General features: G+C 41.0%; 1 long non-coding RNA gene across 2 annotated transcripts in view; it reads right to left on the reverse strand.

Moving 5' to 3' along the window:
* The window catches only part of LOC102159559, a 620,195-nt gene that overhangs the window by 338,253 nt on the left and 259,527 nt on the right, over positions 1-22,415 (reverse strand). Inside the window, exons 9-10 of one of the 2 annotated variants that reach the window (XR_002336491.1) lie at positions 1,188-1,267; positions 988-1,081 (exon numbers count right to left, since the gene is read on the reverse strand). The exons of the other annotated variant lie outside the window; for it this stretch is intronic. This is a non-coding gene — a long non-coding RNA (uncharacterized LOC102159559). The remainder of the gene's footprint in view (positions 1-987; positions 1,082-1,187; positions 1,268-22,415) is intronic. 2 annotated transcript variants of the gene reach the window in all.

A 22,415-nucleotide genomic window follows, 5' to 3' on the forward strand; every position in this document is an offset into this window, starting at 1 on the left:
CTCAACTGACCTAACATGATTCTTGCTAAAGGACGCCCCTCAGAATAATTCACTTGACCTCTTTTTTTGCCCATGTGTGAACTGGGAAGTCATGAAGAATTTCTTTTCAGTTTATTCAGTACATCTGCACATATTATCTTATTTAAAGTAAAAGAGCATGTCGATATTCTGTTATATGTAGAACTGGATCACTCTGCTGTACACCTGAAACCAATGCAACACTGTAAATCAACTAAACTCCAGTATAAATTAAACACAAAAATAAAGAGTATGAGTGTCACTTCACAAGTGAGAAAGCTGACACTCAGCAGCCAGGGTGGAGACACGGCCCAGCCTGCAGAGCTGACCCTCCAATCCTCTTCTTCGGGAGAAGAGCCTGTTTCTGATCAGCATCCTCGTAACCACAGGTTCGCACCTCTGCTCAGTATTTTCATCGTCTCTGTTTCCAGGCACCTTAGATCACCTGTTTTTTTCTCTCAAAATCCATGAAATGGACATTTCCCCGTAGGGCCCCTATCAATCCTACCAAAATATCACCTGAAACTGAATGCAAAGCATCCACTGCTTCCAAAATTCTTATCTTAGTCAATAACGGTCTTGCTGAGAGCACTGAATCCTAACCAGTAGGCCACAAAGGCTATAATGGCCTTTTGGAGACAGAAGTGACGTTTACTTTACTGGGGACCAACCAGCTAAGAGCTCACACACAGACACAAGTACCTCTATTACATTCAAGATCTGGGAAAAATCAAGAAGCCCTAGGACACCCGGATCAATGTTTAGTCTGAGTGGAAAAACTCCATCATGGCCAAAACTCAGGCAACCGCCCCGTCATCTGAGGTTGGTTAAATCTGCAGACGCACACCCCGCGGATTACAGAGGGACAGCTGCACTTCAAAACAAAAACACCCGAGCAAACCGCAGCTGAGAAAAAAAATCTCTCTCAACTCCCCTCCTTTGAACAGAGAAGTCAACCTCCAGACATACCCTGAGCACCTCGAGAAGGTGAGAATTCTGCTGCCACCAGTGCCTCTCCAGGGAGCTTCCAGCCAGGAGCGAGAATGACCATCAGCACCAGCGCCTGGGTGAGAAACGGGAAAATGTGCAACGAGCCATGTTAGAACCTCCTGTACTTTCCCACTGGAGCCCTAAGCACCAGCACCCCCGTTATTATGCTTATTGCTAACCTTTAACCCTGGCTGTTCGGAGAGCGTCTCCTCATAGAATGCTGCTGCATCCATGTGTGGTAATAGTTTCTCCAGTTAATCTGAAGAAAATTTCAGATGGTCAATTAGTTCTCTGGCCCTGACCACTACCACTCAGACCTCAATTGCTTGAGGCAAGTTATCCTGCTACACCTCAAACATCACCAAGCCACCTCCAAGATTCCTGTTAGGAGAGGAAAGGACACCCCAGTTTCTTTATGACACTACTGGTTGGATTTTCAGCAACGTAAGACCGAAAGGAGAGAGAGTAAAGCACTGTTCATTCTTCTGCACCTGGACACACGATACCTCCCCACCTCCACCTTCCGATATTACAGAGCAAGTCATAATTTTGACTTGGACCCCAAAAGAACCACAAAAAAAAGTACAGCAACCTCTGATCAGATCCATGTTTCGACGCCTACACATCCATGATGCAGATGGGCTGCTCACACTTTTTCTTTGAACAACCCATAGCAACTCTAGATTAACCAGGTTAAATGAACCAGAGATTTTTTAAAGACACAATCATGGATTTTCCAAAACTCCTTTATCTATTGTTCAGAAAACATTCAGATTTATGGGGAAAAAAACTAAGCGTTTTCCTAATTAAATGACCCTCTCTTCTCCAAAGTCCTCCATCTATTGGGGCCCGTTTGGAGCCAGGTGATGGTGAAAGGTAGATGGAGAAGTTAGAAGAGGGAGTCCTTGGACTAAATGTGTGTTTCTTCCAGGGTCAGCAGGAGAGGAGGAGGCAGAGGAGGGAGTGAGCTAAGTTCTCGGCAAGTGGGTTGAAGAAGCAGGATGAAAGGATGGCAAACAATGACCGCCACACCCAGACCTGGATCTGAGTGGGAAAGGTTCATGAACCTTGAGAAAGTAAATGGAACTTGAACTAGAAAGCCCAAACGTTTAAATTGACTTGGCTGTTGGCAAGACTCTAACAGAATATCTTCACATTTTAAAAGCTCTGTGAAAACTATTTGAATCTCGATATCTTCATCCACAAAAGGATGAGAATAAGGGAGTCCTAAGATTCTCTCAGCTCTGAGATCTTATAATTCTATAATTTGTCTTCACAAGAGAATCCTGGCCATAGCTTTTCAAGTTAAATCCGTATCTCTTTCTCCAGCCTGAAAAAGAAAGCCCATGAGTTTGAAAAAGAAATCCCCCAATGGAATAGCTAGTGCATTCACTTCTAGCCCAATAACTGAGCTTCGTAAGTCAGCAGGTTCAGTAATTCATTCTGTAAAAATTTTTTAAAACACCAACCATGCATCAGAGGTTTTATTCACGATACAAAGAGAGATAAGACAGAGCATCTGCTTTCAAGTTACTCAGTTTAGCATAGCCAACAATTTTTGCAAAATCTATTCCAAATATTATTGAATAAATGAATAAATACTTATTATGATTCTGTTATAATTATTCTACGGGCAAGATTCTTCCCTCTTGTAAGCACTCTCTGAGGTGGGCAGCATAAAGGAGAATATTCTTACTGCTCCGGCTAGGTGTTTGTGTCCTGGCACCCAGGAGCCCACAGTGAAGTAGAGACTGATGTTTGATGGACAATAGGGAAGGGTCCAAACACATGACTAAACTATGATGAAGATTCAGATAGTTTTTTGTTAAAGGGTTTTCCAAAACCTGACAGAGTAGGGGTGTGATGGTGGTGGGCAGAAACAAGTACTATGTCAGGGGCACCTCACTGTCTTGAACCTGCAAAAGGAAGAGGCACTTCGTCAAGGCACCCACACGGGTGATTTGTTTTCTTCTCTCACTCACTTTCTTCTTGCTGTCTCTCCCCTTAAAATCTCATCCCCAGCTATGACCTAACACCGCAGTCTCACCAATTAGTCCAGGATACCCCATGCCCCCTAACAAATACTTAAGTCCCAGTCCTTTGTCCATTTCCATTTCTTGCAAATTTCAAACCTCAGGCGCCAGTGAATAGCAAGTGCTTTCTCGCAGATACAATTTCTGCTGGTGTACAAAGTGAAGAGTAGGTTTGCAAGCTCTACTTAGGAAATGATGAGCTCGTGATCCTTGGAGTTAGGTTGCTGGTGAAGGGAGAGAAATCACACAGCTTTTTCTTTGGGTTGTAGTGAATTTTATCCTAAAGGATCCAAAAATAACAGCAGCAGCAACCCTCCAAAAAAGAAATATATGTGGGTTAACTTTCTTCCACTGGCAGTGTGTGTGTGTCCTAGTAACATTACTTTAAAAGTTAGTGTTGAGTTAGTGAGGAGTTCCTGTTGTGGCTCAGTGGGTTATGAACCCAACTAGTATTGATGAGGATGCAGGTTCTACCCCTGGCCCTGCTCAGTGGGTTAAGGGTCCAGCGTTGCCGTGAGCTGTGGTGTAGGTGGCAGACATGGCTCAGATCCCATGTTGCTGTGGCTGTGATGTAGGCCAGCAGCTGCTGCTCCGATTCTACTCCTAGCCTAGGAACTTCCATACCCTCAAGTGCAGCCCTAAAAAGCAAAGTGTTTACATTCATCCACCACATGGAGAATAAAGAGATGTGCAAGCAGGTATTGATAAACATCAGAGAAAGGAGCAAGAAGGACTTCATAGACGATGTGATATTTAACTTGGCATTTGAAGGAAATTCATGAGGAACAGAGGTGGCATAAAGGTGGTAAACTTGGCGTCATATTTCAGGCGAGCAGAAAATATTAGCAAGGCACAGAGACATGAATCCACCTGGTGTGTTGAAGACATTATTAAAAGTTAGCCATTCTAATAGTAATCTGGGAATCTTAACCTGTAGATTCCTCCTTAGTTGCTGTTCCACCAAAGACTTGTGAGAGCCCACAGGACTTTTGAGAAATAACAACGGGAGACTTGAGATGATCCCCAGCTATCTTTATAAACATCCTTCTAGTGTTAAAGAAGTTGTCTAGAGGATGACAGAGCAGAGTCAAGAAGGGAAGGACAAAGAAATATGCAATGATATTTGTACACCCTATGTCCTAAATAAAAAACAAACTCCAACTCCATTTATCATTCCATGGCTTCTTAAAGTGAATAATTCAACCTGATCCTTATTTTCCCCAAACCACATTGAGCAAAAAAAAAAGAGAAGAAAGAAAAGTTATTATGTGGCTACTCTGTAGGAAGCACAAGATCCTGCAAGGATAAAGGGATAAAGTAATGACTAAGGTCAGGAAGTCTGCAAACAGCAGGAGAGCTGGATGGAAGAGATCATACAACTAGAAGAAAGACAATGCTAAGTACCATAAGAGAGGTTTAACCTAAGAAATAGAAATGATGTCTAAGTACAGGCATCAGTGAAGCTTTCCTGAGAGAAGTATAAGCAAGTTCCTGGAAGCAGGGTAGGCGTTTGGCAGGTGAAGATGTAGAAGGAAGGCAATCCAACAGAAGGAGTAGCATATGGCAGGAAAACCACAGACATATAAGAGTGTCCAATGAAACTTGTGGAGCTGATGGAAACATCCCACAGCTATACCATCCAGTACAGTAGCCACAAGCTACAGGCGGCTACTGAGCACTTTAAATTCGGCTAGTGCAACTGAACAACTGAACTTTTTATTTTATACAGTTTTAATTAGTTAAAATTTAATTAGCCACTGTGGAAATGAAAAGACCAACCAAATGAGAACAGGCTAAGGCTCTTTACCAGAGTGCTCTAACAAGCGAGTCAGCTACTGTCAATCTGCACTCTGCATTTTGGCAGCACTTCAAAGGCAGGCAGAGGAGCAGGACAGCTTTCCAGTGGAAAAAGGGAAGGCTCTGGGTGTGCCATGATTGGAGACTGCTGGCCTGGGGAAGGTGCAGGTAGGCTAATTAGAAGTGTTTGGTTAGGGGTACATAGCTGGCTTTCTCTGATTGGTCCTAAGTTAGAGAAACTATCAGTTATGAGTCAAATTCTGACTTTTGTGGGGGAGTACTGTTGCAGGGGTTATTGCTTAGCTTCCTGGAATATTTCTAGAGATAGTAGTCTGACTTGCTGTAAGTTAGATGTATAGATAACAAGCTGGTTACTGTAGATCATGGGCTGGTATTCCACGCTGTTTGCTGCAGACTGTGTGTTGGAGTTCCATTTTCATATGTGGTCTCTCATCTGTATTATTTCTTCTCTCACCACTAATAGCTAGTGGCTACAGCACTGGACAATGCAGTTCTGCAGCAACAAGAAATCCACTTCAGTGGAATACAGGACTTGCTTCCAGAAATGGTAGGAAATAAGGCTGAGAGGAGAGATAACATTAGAATGTGGAAACCAGGGTGCCTGTCTAAAGAATTTGTGTTTGCTTTGATATATAGATAAAGTATTACGGAAAATTTGAGGGCAGGAAGCTGCATGGTCACAGCTCTCTCTGCTTTATAAGGATTAACCTAATTTTGATATGGAAAATGGAACTGAGAAGGAAGCTACTGGAAAGAGGTCAATATATTTACAAGTCCAAGCAAGAGGAGAGAAGGCTGCAAGATGCTGGGAACGTGGATGGAGGAAGTGAGTAAGGGCAAAAATAATTTGGAGGTAGAATACAGAGTTCTTAAAATCTGATTGGATAGGAGGAATTGAAACAAAAGAGGCTACCCAATGACTTTTGCACCCAAAGTAGGTAGAAGATTGCAGACCTTTTAAGGACTGAGGAAATAGCAAGGTTGAAGAATAGGGCAAAGAGAGAAAAAAGGCAGCCCTATAAACAAACAAACAAATATATGTTAAAAAAAGTTTTAAATTAAGTAGAAAAATTTTTGATAAATAATCAATTAAAAAATGATAAAAGCCTTCTGCTTTGGCCATCCAATAGATGGATCTGAGACAAACTCATATCGCCCATCTTCTCTGTTCATACTCTCTCGATCAATAAATATTTCTCTGCTCCAAGCTCCAGAAAAAATAAATAAAATATTTACAAGAAGACGACCCCCCCACACACTCTTTTTAAGAGACTGTAAACAAGGAAATGTTGGCTTCATAAGGCTTTGGGGTCAACTAACATGTCCTCTTCCAGGTTAACTAGTCTAACTTGTTTCACAGAAAGTCTCTTTTCTCATCCCATTGTATTATTTGTCCTTGGTACTTTTGTGTCCAGGGTATTCACATTCAAATGCGAATGTAACACCCAAACAGCCAGGATCCTTCCTACTCTCCACTCCCCCAGAGCTGTCATCCTTCCAACATCTCATCTGGAAACTGATGGGAGAGGGATCAGCTAGTTCAAAGACAAGTGCCAAGACTGACAAACATACTCCCTCCCACGTGGCCACTGCTGCAAGAGATCTCAGCAGACAGAGACTCTTGTTTGGTTAAATGCCACCCACCATGAGGGCCCTCAAACCACTTTTGTTCAATGAATTGCTAAAACAAAAAAGAAAGAAAAAAAGTCTGCAGGACGAGGTGAAAAACCTGATGTATGCTATATTCTCAAGGATCATCACATCATCATTTATTCAGCATTTGCTGAGTGCACGCACACGTCAGACAGTATGCAGGCCACATACAAATACAAAGATAAATACTATACAGCCCCTATCCTCCAAAAAGACATTAAATTACCATTTTTCTATGTTTCCATGTAAAGCAGACAACACATCAAGCCTAATTCCTGTGCTGTTTAACTGCACTTAAAAACGTCTTTACTGGACAAAACCAGTGCTGAAGGATATGCTGGCATTTCCCAGGAACTCTTTGTAGCTCTTTCTATTCTTCAGCTCTCACTTCAATCAAGATTCTATTTAAAAGGTAAGAACAGAACTCAGCTATTGTATATCCAGAAAGTAAAGGCACTGGTTTAAAACATGTGTGTTGCAGTTGTCTAACAAAATCCAAACAAGCTAAAATCAAAGGCAAGGTCTTTTTCTCAACAATTCTCCTTAGAGGCCAGATTACATAATTTCACTAACATTAAACTTTCCAATATAATTTCTTCCAGCTTCAGCTTACCTTCAATGGAGATCTCTCCAAAACCAAACTAAAAATAATCTGGATGTTTAATCACTTGGTATCAAAAAATAACAACACTTTAAAGTTAAGTATTAAGACACGCTGATGATGATAAAGGCAGAATAATAAAATGAAGTTATTTATCTTCAGTCGCCTTTTCTTTCTACATTCTGAATATTTCACAGATAACAAAGCAGTCATCAACAGGATGTGGTTTGAATCTGTCACTACATCTTAGTAGAGCAATTTCAGTTATCACTCGTGTAATACATGCTAATCTGGAGTGGAATATGGCCTCAGGTGTTATAAATTCTCGCTCTCCGCCTGAAGGACAGCAGTTCTGATTCTCAAAGCCAAAGTACAATACTCACTGCTATAGTGATTTAGAAACCAGGAGTTCCATTTGAGCACTTTCAAAATTCCAAAGGAGCCTCTAAAACTGGGTATCATTATGAAGGCAATGACCCAATGCCCTCCTCAGTGGGAAATCCCTCTCCCTGGGATTTTTGCCAACCTGGCAAAAAGATCAATACGACATTCAGATAGATTTATTTCCAATCAACAAATAACTCACGTATGGGAAAGTCACTTAATCCAATACTGAGCTTTCAGGCTTCTCCTCTCATTCTGCTCCCTCAGATTGCATTTCTTAGAAACAGAACAGGCCTTAGGGGAAGTCTCTGAAGCCCTTGGATGCCCTTCTGTGCCCTGCTCTGCCCTTCACAGTGTCTGCCTCCACCTTCCTTGCAATCCCATCCTATGAATAAATGCTTATCTAGCCTCCTAAGGAATGAGGTCAGCACTTTCAGGAAGCAGCAGGCCTGATGAGCCCCTGAGAAGTAGATGTTGGGTTTCTTCTCATTTAAAGAGACTATCTTTCTGGAGGACGTCGGCAAGCAAAACAACCTAACTCAGGCTGCTGTAGGCAGGAAGGAGATTTAACCAAAACACACCATGTAGCTCAGAGAATCAGGAAGCTCATAAAACCAGCCTGGAGGACATACACAAGGAAAAGATGCCCTCTTGCACAGGAATGAAACATCATGGAAACAGCAATCGAGGGATGGCAGAAACAATCCACCACTCTCATCCCCTTTAAGCGGACGGGCTGAATAAAGCAGACCCTGAGTCCTTTCGGCCGCATTCACCGGGACTCCAAGCCAGGGTGACCCTGCTATCCACACCAGCCCCAGAAAAGAAGAACAGCGACAGTATATAATGTGTTCACGGTGAGGTCCAGGAGGACCATTCCAGGGGCCTAAAGTGAAAACTGATGCAAAGACCAGGGGCAGAAGTGACGCTGTCAAAGGCACCATGAAGTCCGAGGCAAAATGAACAAAGCCTGTTGATTCATAAACTTGCAGCAAGGGAACACAGCTCTGCCCTCATTCCTGATGCAGCCGAGGTTCGAGAGTGTTAGAAGGAGAGCAAGTTTTATGCAGTAAAAACAGTGAAGACAGAGCATGTCTGATTGGCAAGCGTTCTGCTGAGGGGTGATTTTCGGAAGTGGGGAGATTTTCCACTGGTCTTCAGGTACATGCGACAGTCCCCGGTTGGCTACAAGGGAGCAGATGTTCAGTGCGAGGACAGTGCCAAAGAGAAAGGACAGGTAAATGTCAGAGGCCGAGGGCTTTTCTGTTCTGATCATGCTGTGGAGCAAGAGGAGGTGAAGGGAGCTGAGAGGTACTTTTTTACTGCAACGGACCTGGTGGCAAGCTGACTCCGTAGAGGCATTTTCTCTAAACCTAGGAGAGAAACCAGTCAGGAACGGAGGGAGTCCCCGGGGGGCTCAGGTACGAACTAGAGAAAGCAAGTTCAGGGTGGTGCTGACAACTGTTTTTCAGCAGCTTTCTGTCATCTCAGCTGAGTTTTACTAGTCCAGCCATAGTAAAGGCAGCGATCCCCAGGGGAGTCTGCGTTTACAGACCTCCCCAATGCAGTACTTCCATCATTTTGCTTATGGGCTTCTGGTCATCAGAGCTGCAGATTGCCTTGGCACTGGAGTTTCCTCTACGTAATGTGATGTTAAGACCTCTGACATGAAAAGAAAGATGCTACACAAAACATGTGCTGCAGGCTGAATGTTTGTCTCCCTGCCTGAATTCATATGTTGGACCCCTAACTCTCAATGGGATGGTATTAGGAGGTGAGGCTTTGGGAAGTAATTAGGAGCGAGGTCATAAGGGTGGAGCCCTTATGAATGGGATTGGTGCCCTTAAAAGAGTCATGAGAGAGACTGCTTCCTCTCTCTGCTTTCTGCCATGTGAGGACACAGCTAGGAGTCAAAGGTCTGCCACCTAAAAGACAGCTCTGAGCAGAGCTCAACCATGCCAGCACCCTGATCTTGGGCTACCAGGCCCTAGAACTGTGATACGTTTGTTGTTTTAAAACCTGTTGGGTGTGCCTGTTGTCACTCAGCAATACCAAACCAGACTAGTATCCATGAGGACACGGGTTCGATCCCTGGTCTCACTCAGTGGGTTAAAGATCCGGCATTGCCATGAGCTGCAGTATAGGTTGCTGATATGGCTCAGATATGGTGTTGCTGTGGCTGTGGTGTAGGCTGGCAGTTACAGCTCTGATTCGACCCCTAGCCTGGGAACTTAAATATGCCATGGTTGCAGCCCTTAAAAAAAGAAGGAAAAAGGAACACCTCTCTATCCATGGTACTTCTATTATAGCAGCCCATATGGATATGACATCTGTTTGGACTAATGCATCAATAAGGCTACCATTAAAAGGATTAAAGACAGTGGGTAGTTCCTGATCCCTGATCCCGACAATACAAAATTCTAGGACTGCTCTCTGAATTGGCCCTAAAGCACTACAATTATAAGTTAATAGTTTACCTTCTATCCCCTCTTCCTATACTATTGCACCCGTGTATATGTGTTGTGGGGGGGGGGGGTCACTGGAATTGCATGTGCAATGGATCAAGGTTGAAATGAATAGAAAGAACAGACAATGAAAACTAGAGCTTTAGAAATTCGCTGGAGAAAAAAAAGTCTTTAGAAAGTAGCTGGAACAAAAGTCTGTGCTTTCTGCATAGCCTGATGCAAGTTTTATGTAAATACACACACTTGGCTCTCATTTAGTAAAAACCAGGCGATAACTATTACCTTTAACATCCCATTAGCTTTTTACCATACTCCCTAGGAAATTATGCAGTCAACGTTCTCACGCAAAATTTATCTTAAATGCTCAGTACCAACCTCTTTAACTGCTTCCTACAAATACAAAGAAGAAAAAAATAAATAAAAGTTGTTCAACCTGTCCACTTGTTCAAATTAAAATTCAAACTTCTGGAGGGAAAAAAGTGTCTTCATGAAATACTTATCACACAGAGAGCTTTAAAAGTTAAATATCACTGTGTATGAAACGCCCACATCTTTGAGAGAAAGGACCAGCGAAACCCTATATGAATTCAGCAGGATCTAATATGTAGTTTGAATGGTATTTCTATATTTTCTCTGATATTTTCTGAAAATGTAGAAGCGAATGTTAATTTTTCCAAATACATTTTCCTTTGCTTACCAGCAAAAGTTAGTCTGAACAAAGGAGCTTTTCATCTTCTTTATTAAATTCACGTCTGTACACAAATTGCTCCTTAAATTGGAGTTTGGGTATTCCAGTTATTTTTCCTTCTTGTTTTGCAGTTCCACAATGTGATGGTTGCCTTGGTAATAGAAAAGTGGGTTCAAACCTTTTCAAATGATAACCATCTCTATTCCATATTATGTATTGATTTCATTCAGGTATAATCTCCTTTCTACTCCTCCCTTTGTGAACTAAAAGTTACTCCTTCCTTTGTCATCCTGAGTTCCATTTTCTAAATACTTCTCTAACTGCCGTCTGTCTTACCCAGTCTATTCAAATGGGAAGCTGAGTCCATGGTTTTATATGCAATTGAACAATACACATTTGCTTTTGCTTTTCAAACAGTACTACTCTGACTGGGCACCATACCCCACCTACAGAGACAACCACTCACTCCCACTGTGTCCGGGAGCTGCTCTGGTGTGGGGACTCCAGGAAGATTACACAGTCTGGGGTCTGCAGCAATGAGAAAGAGTGGGTTCAGGGAACATCTGGTGAGGGGACGCCTGAAGCCCTTCGCCAGGTCTATTCCTTAGTTAGGCAAAGAGTTTCTGCAGGCAGGTGACCTCTGCTTTCAGCTTCTGTGTGACTGGAAACAATAAGGCTGCTGCAGTGGCTGGCCCAATCTCTCCCTTTTCCATAACTGATGGTGGGAGGAGGCTGCATCTTAAGCCTGAAGTCTCCTAAGTGTAGAGACACCAGCTGCTGATTGTAGCCCAGGGTTCAGTACTTCATGCGAGTTATCATCCAGAATCAGCTGTGTAACGGAGGCAAGATCATCATCATACTAGACTGATGGAAGGAACTTTGGGTTCTTTCTCAATCCAGGAGATCCCTACAACTTCACAGATAAACTCAAGTGAGTTCACAGACTGCTGAAATCATATGTGAAATTTAGGGTGCACGTGTGTGTGTTCCTTTAATGAGAAAACCTAGGGGTTATTTTTTTTTTTCACATTCTTGCAGAGGCCTAAGACAGCATATCACAGTTTGCATGGAACAGTCACATTTATGCCCATGTGCCAGCATAATGACTAGTAGGGCCCCATTTAACTCTTAAAAGCTTAGTTGATAAATTATATGGTCTCTCTACTTCTGATCAACAAGAGGATAAGAACCACTCATTTGGTCCAACCCTCCACTTCCACCAAAAGCTATTGTGATATTATTTTATAGAAGAGGCTGTCAAGGCATAAAAATTTATGAGACAGTGGGTTAAGGATCCAGCATTGCTGAAAGCTGCAGCGTAGGTTGCAGATGTGGCTCAAATCCAGCATTACTGTGGCTGTGACGTAGGCCTGCAGCTGCAGCTCCGATTTGACCCCTAACCTGGGAACTTCCATATGCCACAGGTGTGGCCATAAAAGAAAAAAAAATCATGAGACAAATTATTTGAAAAAGTTAGCTGCAGTTACATAGCACAGAGATTTGAAAACCAAGCAAAATTCTTTAGGCTCCACTAAGATAAATATTTTCATGATCAACATCAACAGTGCTGTAAAGTTAAAAGATTTATATTCATAAGCAACAATGTGCTTGTGGTAGTGTTCTGGGATTAATTCAAGATAAGGGAAGTCCACTTAGTTATTGCAAATCAGAAACTGTATATCTCTGGAGTTTCCATTATGGCTCGTGGTTAATGAACCCGACTTGGAACCATGAGGATGTGGGTTCAATCCCTGCCCTCTATCAGTGGGTTAAGGATCTGGCATTGCTGCGACCTGTGGTAAAGGTCTCAGACTCGGCTAGGATCCTGAGTTGCTGTGGCTGTGGCATCGGCCAGCAGCTACAGCTCAGATTCAGCCTCTAGCCCGAGAACTTCCATATGCCGTGGGCATGGCCCTAAAAAGAAAACAACAACAACAACAACAAAATGAAATTGTATTCCTTCAAATTTATTTTTCTTCCTGTCCATACAGTGTGAGGTAGTAGTAAATTCTGTGATCAGCAACAAACAGGTTTAATTCAAGTTAACAAATACCAGTTGAGCTTTAAATGTGTGCGAGATAGAGTGATGAGACAATAAGGGTGATTAAGACCACAGGTAAGCCTTCAAAGACCTGAGAGACTAGGAGGGAATAAAAAAGATAAAAATAATGAACAAAATGAAATCCTTTAAAATACAACTATTTATAAAGGATTAGGTTCAGCTGGAATGGGAAGAAAATAACAGTAGCTGAACAGATTAAATTTTTAAAAATTTATTGCATGTTTTCTTTTTATAAAAATATGCAATCAGGCAGTCCAGAGATGGAGTGGTGTGCTACAGAGTCAAGGGTCCAAGCTCCTTTCACACTGATGCTCTGTCATTTCTGGCCTCCATTCCCAAGATTACCATAGACCTACATGGCTGCTCCAGGGCCAGTCATCACATCTATACTCATGCCAGCGGAAAGGAAGGAAGGGAAGGAGAAGCGCACCTATCTCCGCTTCAGGATTATTCTCAGACATTACACAGATCACCTTCTCCCTATCGGCGAGACTGACTCACGTGGCCATACCTGGCTACAAGAAGGCCAGAAACGTAGCCTTTATTCCTGACGTGCATGTGCCCTGCTAAGACTCATGGACTGTATTACGATGGAAGAAAAATTACAGCTATTAGAGGACAATTCGTAGTCTTCACAACATCTCTAATGAAGCAACTGCAAAGGAGAAGGCAAATCCCTCTACGCTGACTAAAAAGATGTCCAATAAATATTTCCAAGTGAAAAGGCAAGTTGTGAAGTCATATGTCTCTTACCAGCCGTTTCGTGTTTTGTTTTTTTTTTTTTAAAGATATGTATTTACCAATACCTGGGAAAAGTTCTCGAAGGAACACCTGCCAATGGTTTTCTCTAGGGAATAAATGGGATTGAGGAAGGAAGAGAAAAAGAAGTAGGTCTATTTATTCAATATTCTTCTGAATTCTTTAATTGTTAAAATGCCTTGAGAACTTCTGGCTCTTATAGTAATATCCCACTGTCATTTTAAAAACCAAAGGGTTAAAAAATATAGGATATAAAGAAGAATGCAATAAGAGCTTTCACAGTAAGATAACAAATAACAAGTGAAAACCAACTAGGGATGACTTTGGGGTACGGTGGGTTTGAGTTAGCCCTTTAAAATAATACCATTTTAACTGGTACAAATTTTAGAAGATAATCCTGTCATAGGGTGAAACAGGAGTTAATTCAAATAGTAAAGGATCTTAAGATGTGTCCTCTGCACTGAGTGCAGTTGCAATGGATTACCATGTACAAGAACACTGAAAAAGCTACTGAGACCAGATGGCAGAGCGCCTTGAAGGATCTGCTAAGGAGTTCGCTTTATACTCTGAAGCTGAGGGAACTTCAGAGATTTCTAAGTAAGGGAGGATCAGCATCTACATTCGAAAAGATGGTCTAGGTAGTAACTGGAAGAATACTCTGATGAGGAGAAATATTGAATTTGGAAAGGCCAATAGAAGGCCTGATGCCTTGAGGTCCTGGATAGTGAGGTTCTGTGTTTGGTCAGAAGCCCTGAGAATTGAAAGGACTGACAGACAAATGTAAAGTCCATTTGGAAGACAGAGCAACATTCTTATTAACCAGTTTGTTTGCGGAGGTGAAAGAGGGGAGTTGAGAATGACACTCTGAGTCTCTCCAAGAAATGGTGACATTAGTAACACAAAAGAAGAAACAGATTTGTTTGAAGAAAAGATTTAATTCCATTGTGCATCCACTGGGAACACGGGTTTGTACTCAGGATGGAAGTGAGGACTAGAATGTAGAGTATGAATTTACTGATAATAGATGACATCTCAGGAGAGCACAGGAGGAAGGAAGGGGGCCCAGCATGGAAAGAAGAAGGAGAGGGGCAGGAAAATGAGAACCTAAGAGAACAAATTTATCCAAAAAAAGAAAATATCTCACAATGTTCACGGAAACATTGATTCTACTGATTTCTACCTTTCTATGAGCTGGGAATGACTGTGCCACTTATTTGGCAGGCAAGAAAATAAGGTCCAGGCATGCATTCTTTTAACAAATACTTAGAAAGCCCTCTAGATAAGAGCACTAAGCGAAGCGCTGAGGATTCAGTGTGAGCAATGTAGTCCTAGACTTTGCTCTCCTTGTCCTTACATTCTTCTGTGGTAAACAGTCAACACATGAGAAGGAATGAGTCACGTAATCACTGTTTGAGTGCTTTGAAGGAAAAAGGCAGAGGAATAGAGTTCCTAGCAGAAGCCACTTTACAGAGAGGACTAAAAGAAGGTCTCCCTGCAGAGGTGACCTTTGCCTTGAGATCTGAAAAATAAGGATGACGAAAAGTGGCAAAAAATCATTCCAGCCCCAAATTGAAAATAAGAGCCTGAAACAGAAGAAAAACCTGGTGTGTTTTAGGAACATCAAAAACACAGTGAGCTTTTACTTAGTGAATAAATTAGAGAGTAGAATGAGGGGAGGTTGGGGGGATGAGAAGAAACTTGTAACCAGTTTACACAGCCAGGGCTTCACTCTCTGAAGGAAGAAGGAGCCCACTGTAGGTAGGGTCTTAAGCAGGGAAGTGATATAATCCAATTCACATCTGCTGTGCAAAAAAAAAAAAAAAAAAGATTAGAGAAGGCCAAGAATGGGAGATCAAGAAGAGACGATGGAAGCCTGGAGATGGAGAGAAAGAAAGAATTTGAGATACACTGAAGATGAAACCCACAGGACTTGCTGTTGGGAAGGGGAAGAGAAAGAATCAGGAATAATTCCTACTTTGGAGGTTTTAGCAACTAAGGGGATGGTGATACTATATACTGAGAAGAAGAGTGAGAATGGAGGCTACTTTGGGCATAGGGATAGTGGGGGTGTAGGAACGGGTTGAGGGGATAGCTTTCGAAATCAACATTTTGGAACTATTCAGTGTAAAAGGAATATTGAAATTGTCAAGGTGGCAACTGACTACATCTACAACTACAAATTTGAAATTTGTTGGAATATATAAGGGATTTAAAGTCTTGGGGCTGGATATGTTTATAGGTCAGGAAGACAGAATGGATAGAAAAGGGAATCTGACCAAGAACTGAGTCCCGAAGCCAGAGGACTCATTTACTCTGGTCCCTTCTGAGAACCAGGTTTAGTCTTAGCAAAATTTTTATATGCTCGTAGTATTGGAATGGCAGGGATGATTTTTAGAACTTGGCTAATGGAAAGTAGAGTAATGAATATCTTTGGTAGGTTCGGTAAGCCTTATTTCTTTGCTTCACAGTCTCTTTCTTATATAAAAGTCACTACTTGCCATCTCTGTATAGGAACAGCTGGCAGGAACACTCTGACCACCATCTTAGTTGTAGCGTCTATATGGGTTGTGACAAGAACGAGTCAGTTGGCAATTACTGTGCCCTAATTTTAAAAGGGAAAAATTCTATGGCAATTTAAACTTTTCACCAGAAAAGAAAATATCTGAAACATAAACTGGTTCTAGAGTCCACTAAGTGAAACAAGTTTCGGGCAGTTGTCACCTGCCATTGTTCCTGGACAGTCATATAACAGTGCAACTATATAAAAGTAAGGACAAAGGGCTGTAAGCACTCTTAAAGAATTTTAGTAAGTATTTACAACACGTGTGTTGCCTAGCTTATTCCCTTAATTGATCTAGAGAAACAGCTGCTGTCACAACACCTAAAACTGTTGATGTAGTAGGTTGTGACAGGTATGAATGTCATCCTGATTGGTAAGAATTTAGTTGCAATAAGATAGTGTCTCCATTACGAAGTTATTCAAGCCTTACAACCTAAATACAAAGACTTTTTGGTACCCTAAAACATATTTTTGAAGAGCTGAAAGAGGAGCTTGAACATAAACAATAAGCAAAAAAGTTTATTCAAAAACTTACTAATATTTCAACACACCATTTTACCTGAAAGTTTGAATAAAAGACATTTCATTTGTCTTATCTCACTTAGTAAGACAAGTGAGGAACTACACATTGAATTGAGCTTAATATGAAGAGTTCCTTCTTCTACATTTAAATTTATTTATTTAAGAATCAAAAGGTGAATCCATGTAAAAATATGAATGGACTATGGAATAAAGACAATGACGGTGAACAAATGAATCAAGAGAAATTATTTTAATTCCAATAGGCAAATGGTAACAAAAATGATTTCATGTAATACCAAGAGCAGTTATTCCTCAAGAGGAAAAGACAAATTTAGAATAGAAGCAAAGAATAGGCTTTGATTGTCTGATGATCCTATTAATGGCAAGAAGCAAATCTTCGGAGTACACTGGAAAGGAATTAAAGCTCTTGCTGATTTGAGGCAACACACTAGCAATGTACAAAATAATATAAATCTCATACTACTCCACTGCAGTGAGGTAACTGATAACAAATAGCTAATGAATGTTGTCATTTCAGAGTAATTTTAATTAATTATGGTACAGGAAGACTTGAAATGTCATAAAACCTTACCTCCTAAATATGAAACTTGACAGAAGTTGTCCAAGTTAACCATCCTAAAATTTTATATGGCATTACCAATAATAAGTTAGAAAACTAAAAAAATAAAAGTCACTAAGCTAAACATAATACAAAAAAAAATTTCTGTTCAACCAAAAGAACTACAGAATTATTTTCCTGGTCTCTCTATAGGAAATATTACAAAATCATTGTCCTAAAAAGAAGTGACCCCAAAATATGCAGGCAAAACTGCAGGGGAAAAAAAGTACTATGAGGGTATGTCGTACAGTTAATTAATGTTTGGGGTATTTACAAACACAAAAATCTGTTGTCATTTCTCTTTCTGAGTATTTATTTTCATACTTAATGTTCTATGTATAATTCTGTACCTTCTTACTTAAAAGAATGCACCCTTCCTTAAGCATCAGAAGTACAAGCATCAGGCCTCACAAACCTAGATGCACCTCTATGGGAGGCCTTTGAGCCCTCAAATACTGGGTAGAGAAAGAGGAACTATGTGAGTGTTGCCTCAAGAAGGCTGGCAACTGTGCCCAAAGGTCCTGGGAGTCAAGACAAAGGTAGGGATGTGTCCTTTGGATTCAGTGACAGGAGCACGTTGGCAACCCTGACAAGGGCTTATTGGCTGGCCTGGGGAAGATGGAGCCACACTTGAGCTGACTGAAGAGCAAACTGGTCATGTTCAATATTCAACTATACTGTGCTGGTTGTTTTTAGGTTTTCTCTCTAGGTCAGTTTGCCACCCCTCCCTGCCCTGCTTGGCCTTGGGAGGCTAACTTTGATCAACCACTTCACCAGCCCTGCCTGCTGACTTCCCCTGGGGTGGACCAACTGAAAGCTCGGGCAGAAAACTGGGCTATGGTTCAGGGCTGGACTTCTCTGCTTGTGATCCCATAATCTGTGGGTGGCCCTTCCCTTGGCTACAGCTCTCACCTGAGCTGACCACACTACCTCCTTTGCTCTTCAGACCTAGGGGAAGGAACTGTTTTCTGCTCTGGCTAGTACCTAGGTGCTTCAACATGTCACAATGCTTCCCTTAACCTTATCCACCTTGAGTAAATAATCCCTGGTTAAAGGTTCTTCCATTAAACCTTTCGATCCAGGTTAATTGGGTCAATATACCCTGCTGAGACCTGAGTGATTCACACAGTGATTTTCGACGAATAAACCCAAACTGCGTAGTTCCAGTTGGAGGGAACCATTAAAGATCTTTATACTCTCAGCTCTGTGACAAGTACAACTAGGTATGACAGAATAAGGGCTCCCTCCATCAGGGACAAGGGTTGGGATTTAGTCCTGAAAGTTTAAGGCACTACCTATTTGATATTTCTAGGTACTGCCATGATTCCAAAGAATTCCTTCTCACCCCACATCCAAAACGTTGGTTGGACCTCATGGCCAGGGTCTGTGCTGGTTTTGCAAATAAACTCTAGTTCTCATGCTTTTGCTGGACTCCCACCAAGACCAAACACCTATGCTCCTTGGCCCCTTCCTCAGAGGCTGTACAGTGCTCTGCAAATCTTCAACCAATGGCAAGAGCCCTTCATCCCTACAGCCAGCCTCTCATTTGGAATCACAAAATTTCCACCAATGAAGCTACAACTCAGGTCAAACACTCCTGCTCAGCAGCTACGCAAAGACTAGCCTCTTTTGCCATCTGAATTAAATTGGATCAAGCCAAGTTGATTACAAGGACATTTTGATTTTGGCTACTATGAAAAGACAAGCTTGGTTTTTCCACATCCCCTAGTGGCTCCCTTCTCCCCATCAGACTTGCTGGCCCTCACAGGTACTGCATAAAAGTGATCAATTCTTATCCACCTGCAAAAGAATGAAACTGAACTCCCATCTTATACTATACGCAAAAATTAACTTGTATTAAAGACTTACAGGTAAGACCCGAAACTATAAAATTCATAGAAGATAAGTAGAAAGTTCCTTGACATCAGTTCTGGCACTGGTGATGTGGATGTTAACACCAAAAGCAAAAGCAATGAAAGCAAAAATTAACAGGAGTTACCATGTTCAACTAAAAAGCTTCTACACAGCAAAAGAGATGATGAACACAATGAAAGACAACCTACTGAATGGAAGAAAACATTTATGAACCATACATCTGATGAGAGGTTAACATCCCACATATATAAGGAACTCATACAACCTAACAGCAAAAACACAAATAATAGATAAAAGGTCTGAATAGACATTTTTCCAAAAAAAAAAAAAAAAAAAAAAAAAGATATACACATGGCCAACAGGTACATGCAAGGGCGCTTAACACACTGATTGTCAAGGAAATGCAAATCAAAACCACAATGAGATATCACAGCATTTGTGTCAACATGACCATCACGAAAAAGACAGGAGATAACAAATGCTAAAGAGGATGTGAAGAAAAGGAAATCCTTATACACTGTTGGTGGGAATGCAAATTGGTGCATCCACTGTGGAAAATGGTACAGAGATTCCTCAAAAAATTAAAAATAGAACTACCAGATAATCCAGCATACTTCTGTGTATATATACTTCCACATCTACATCTAAAGGAAATAAAATCACTACCCCAAAGAGATATCCGCACCAATGTTCATTAAAGCATTATTCATAGCAGACAGGACACAGAAATAACCTAAGTGTCCATCAACAAATAAATGCACAGAGAAAATACTGTATATACCATTGTGCACATATATATATATTTATATATACATATATACATACACACAATGGAATACATATACATACGTATATATGTATATATACACACACAATGGACTATTATTTAGCCATAAAAAGAAGGAAATCCTGCCATTTGTGACAAAATGGACAAACCTGAGGGCATGATGCTAAGTGAAATAAGTCACACAGAGAAGGACAAATACAGCAAGATCTCATATGTGCAACCCCAAAGAAATGAATTCACAGAGACAGAACATCTGGCAGTTGACAGGGGCTGAGGGAGTAGGGGGAAATGGAAGAAGGTAGTCAAAGGATACAAAATTCCAGTTAAAAAATGAAAAATTCTGGGGATTTAATGTACAGCATGGTGATTATAATTAATAATACTGTATTGTATACCTAAAGTTGCTTAAAGAATAGACAATGTTCTCACTACACACACACACACACACACACACATATATAAATAATTATGTGAGGTGATGGATGGGTTAACGAATGTCATGATGGTACTCATTTGGTGATATATGCATACATCAAATCATTTTACTGTATACTTTACATCTATACAATGTTGTATGTCACTTATATCTCAATAAATCTGGGGAAAATCGATTAATTCTGGGAAATAATGATTTCTACACAGAAAGTACACTCTGAATGAAATTTCCCTGCCGATGTCAAGAACTGGCTTTGGTATAAGCTATTGGTATAAAAAAGGAAAATCTTGTCTACATACCATCTTTGATGTTTCCTAGCACTTTCTCTCTCAGGAAGATTATAAGAAAATGGCTATCTGATCAGGCTACTCCCATGCTTTTAATCTTGCACTGTTCTCCGGAGTGTTGGGAGTCAAGTTTCAATTTGCTAGGTGAATACACAGGCCTTTCATCATGTGGCCTCAGCCCACTTCCTCATTCTCACTTCTTGCCATTCCTGACCCAAGCTCTTAGAAGCAGCCGTGGCCAACCCCTGCCTATTTCCGGAGCTCAGGCATGCCTCCTTTGCTCACACGTGATGTCCCTGCTGCTCCGAACGCCCTTCCTCCTCTTCTCCCTTCAAGATTAATCTTCAGCATCCCCTCCTCCAGGGAAATTCCTTTTACTCCCCAGGGAATGAAGTAGTCCTTCATTCTGATATTTGTACAGCACCTCTCATGTGAAATCATCACACTTAATAGTAGAACATCAGTTACTTGTCTGTCTTGATTACTAGCCTATAAATTTCTTTAGGAATTGTTCATTTTGATAGTCCCAGCGTCTAAGAGGGCATGACATGCAGTAGCACTTAAGTGTGTGTACATTTTCAGATGGAGCGAATGGGGGAAAATTGTGGGGAGGACGAGGGGGCAATAAAGCTACGAGAAAAGACATAGATTTGTGAAGACGCGAAAGGGAAATGTGGAGAATATTTGTCCTAGGAAAGAGAAGCCTATTTTCACATATATAACACATTATCGCAATTTTAAGTAGGTATATTTAAAGAAACGTGCTAGAATGGTGTCATAAGAGTATGTTTAAACAAGAAGAAATACCCTTACCATCATGCTGGCTATAAAAAAGACCTCCTTTATGCATTTTTAAAATGTTCTCCTTAGAAGTTTTTAAAAAATAAGATGAAAAACATCTTGCTTAGTAGTTTGGGTAGATATTTGCCTGGAGGAAAAATGGAAATTAATGGAAACATCAATTTAGAGCTGCAAATATCAGCTAGTCCGCTTGAGTCAGGACACAGCATAGTGGTAAGAGTTCAGACTTGGGATCGAACAGCTGTTCTCAGGCTGGGTTCATGGTTTCCTGGTAACTTCTTACTTCCTACTTTACTACTTGCTCTCTCGCTTTTATTATTGCCAACATTTCTGTCTCACATATGAGGAAGCTATGGTCCAGGGAAAAGCGGTGATATCCCCGGGGTCCCATAGCCACTTACTGGTCAAGCCAGGCCTGGAGCCAGGTATGCAGATGAGACAGGGCTCCCACCACCCTCTCCACTGCACAACAGCTAGGAACTAACAGAACCGAATGTTGCTTGACTCTGACACAGGACTGTATAAACAGTGTAAAACCACATTAGGAATTCAAAACCGGAATCTTGTAACCTGCAGCCTTTATTAATAAAAGGATTAAAGCTCCATTTTTATTCAGCTTAACTTTTTAATTACAGAAAACAAAACACTTTTCTGGTGGTGGGTTATATGAGGCCCTCCTTTCAAGGCCCAAAACTTTCACGTTACTTCCTTATTTAAAGCTACAGTGACGATTGTTGTACACCTATAAATGTAATAAAATTCATGGAGTAATTAAAATAAATAAATAAAGCAGCAAAAAACAAAAAAATAAAATAAAGCTACAATTGTTTAAGGCAACTGAAAGTTAAATTGATGTTATGGCCTCCATAAAGGAACTGAAAAATTTGGGGGCCTTCTAAAGTCTGTAACCTATAAGAAGCTTCGTATCTATTATTTAGAAAAAGCTGAGTGATGATGGAATGTTTCTGCTTCCACCTGGATGTTTGAGGTCAAGTAGACAGTAGGAAAATTATGTGACTATAATGCATACACTCTGCTTAAGGGATGTGTGTACTTT

This window comes from Sus scrofa, chromosome 11 (genome assembly GCF_000003025.6).
Source record: "Sus scrofa isolate TJ Tabasco breed Duroc chromosome 11, Sscrofa11.1, whole genome shotgun sequence".
NCBI classification, from domain to species: Eukaryota; Metazoa; Chordata; class Mammalia; order Artiodactyla; family Suidae; genus Sus; species Sus scrofa.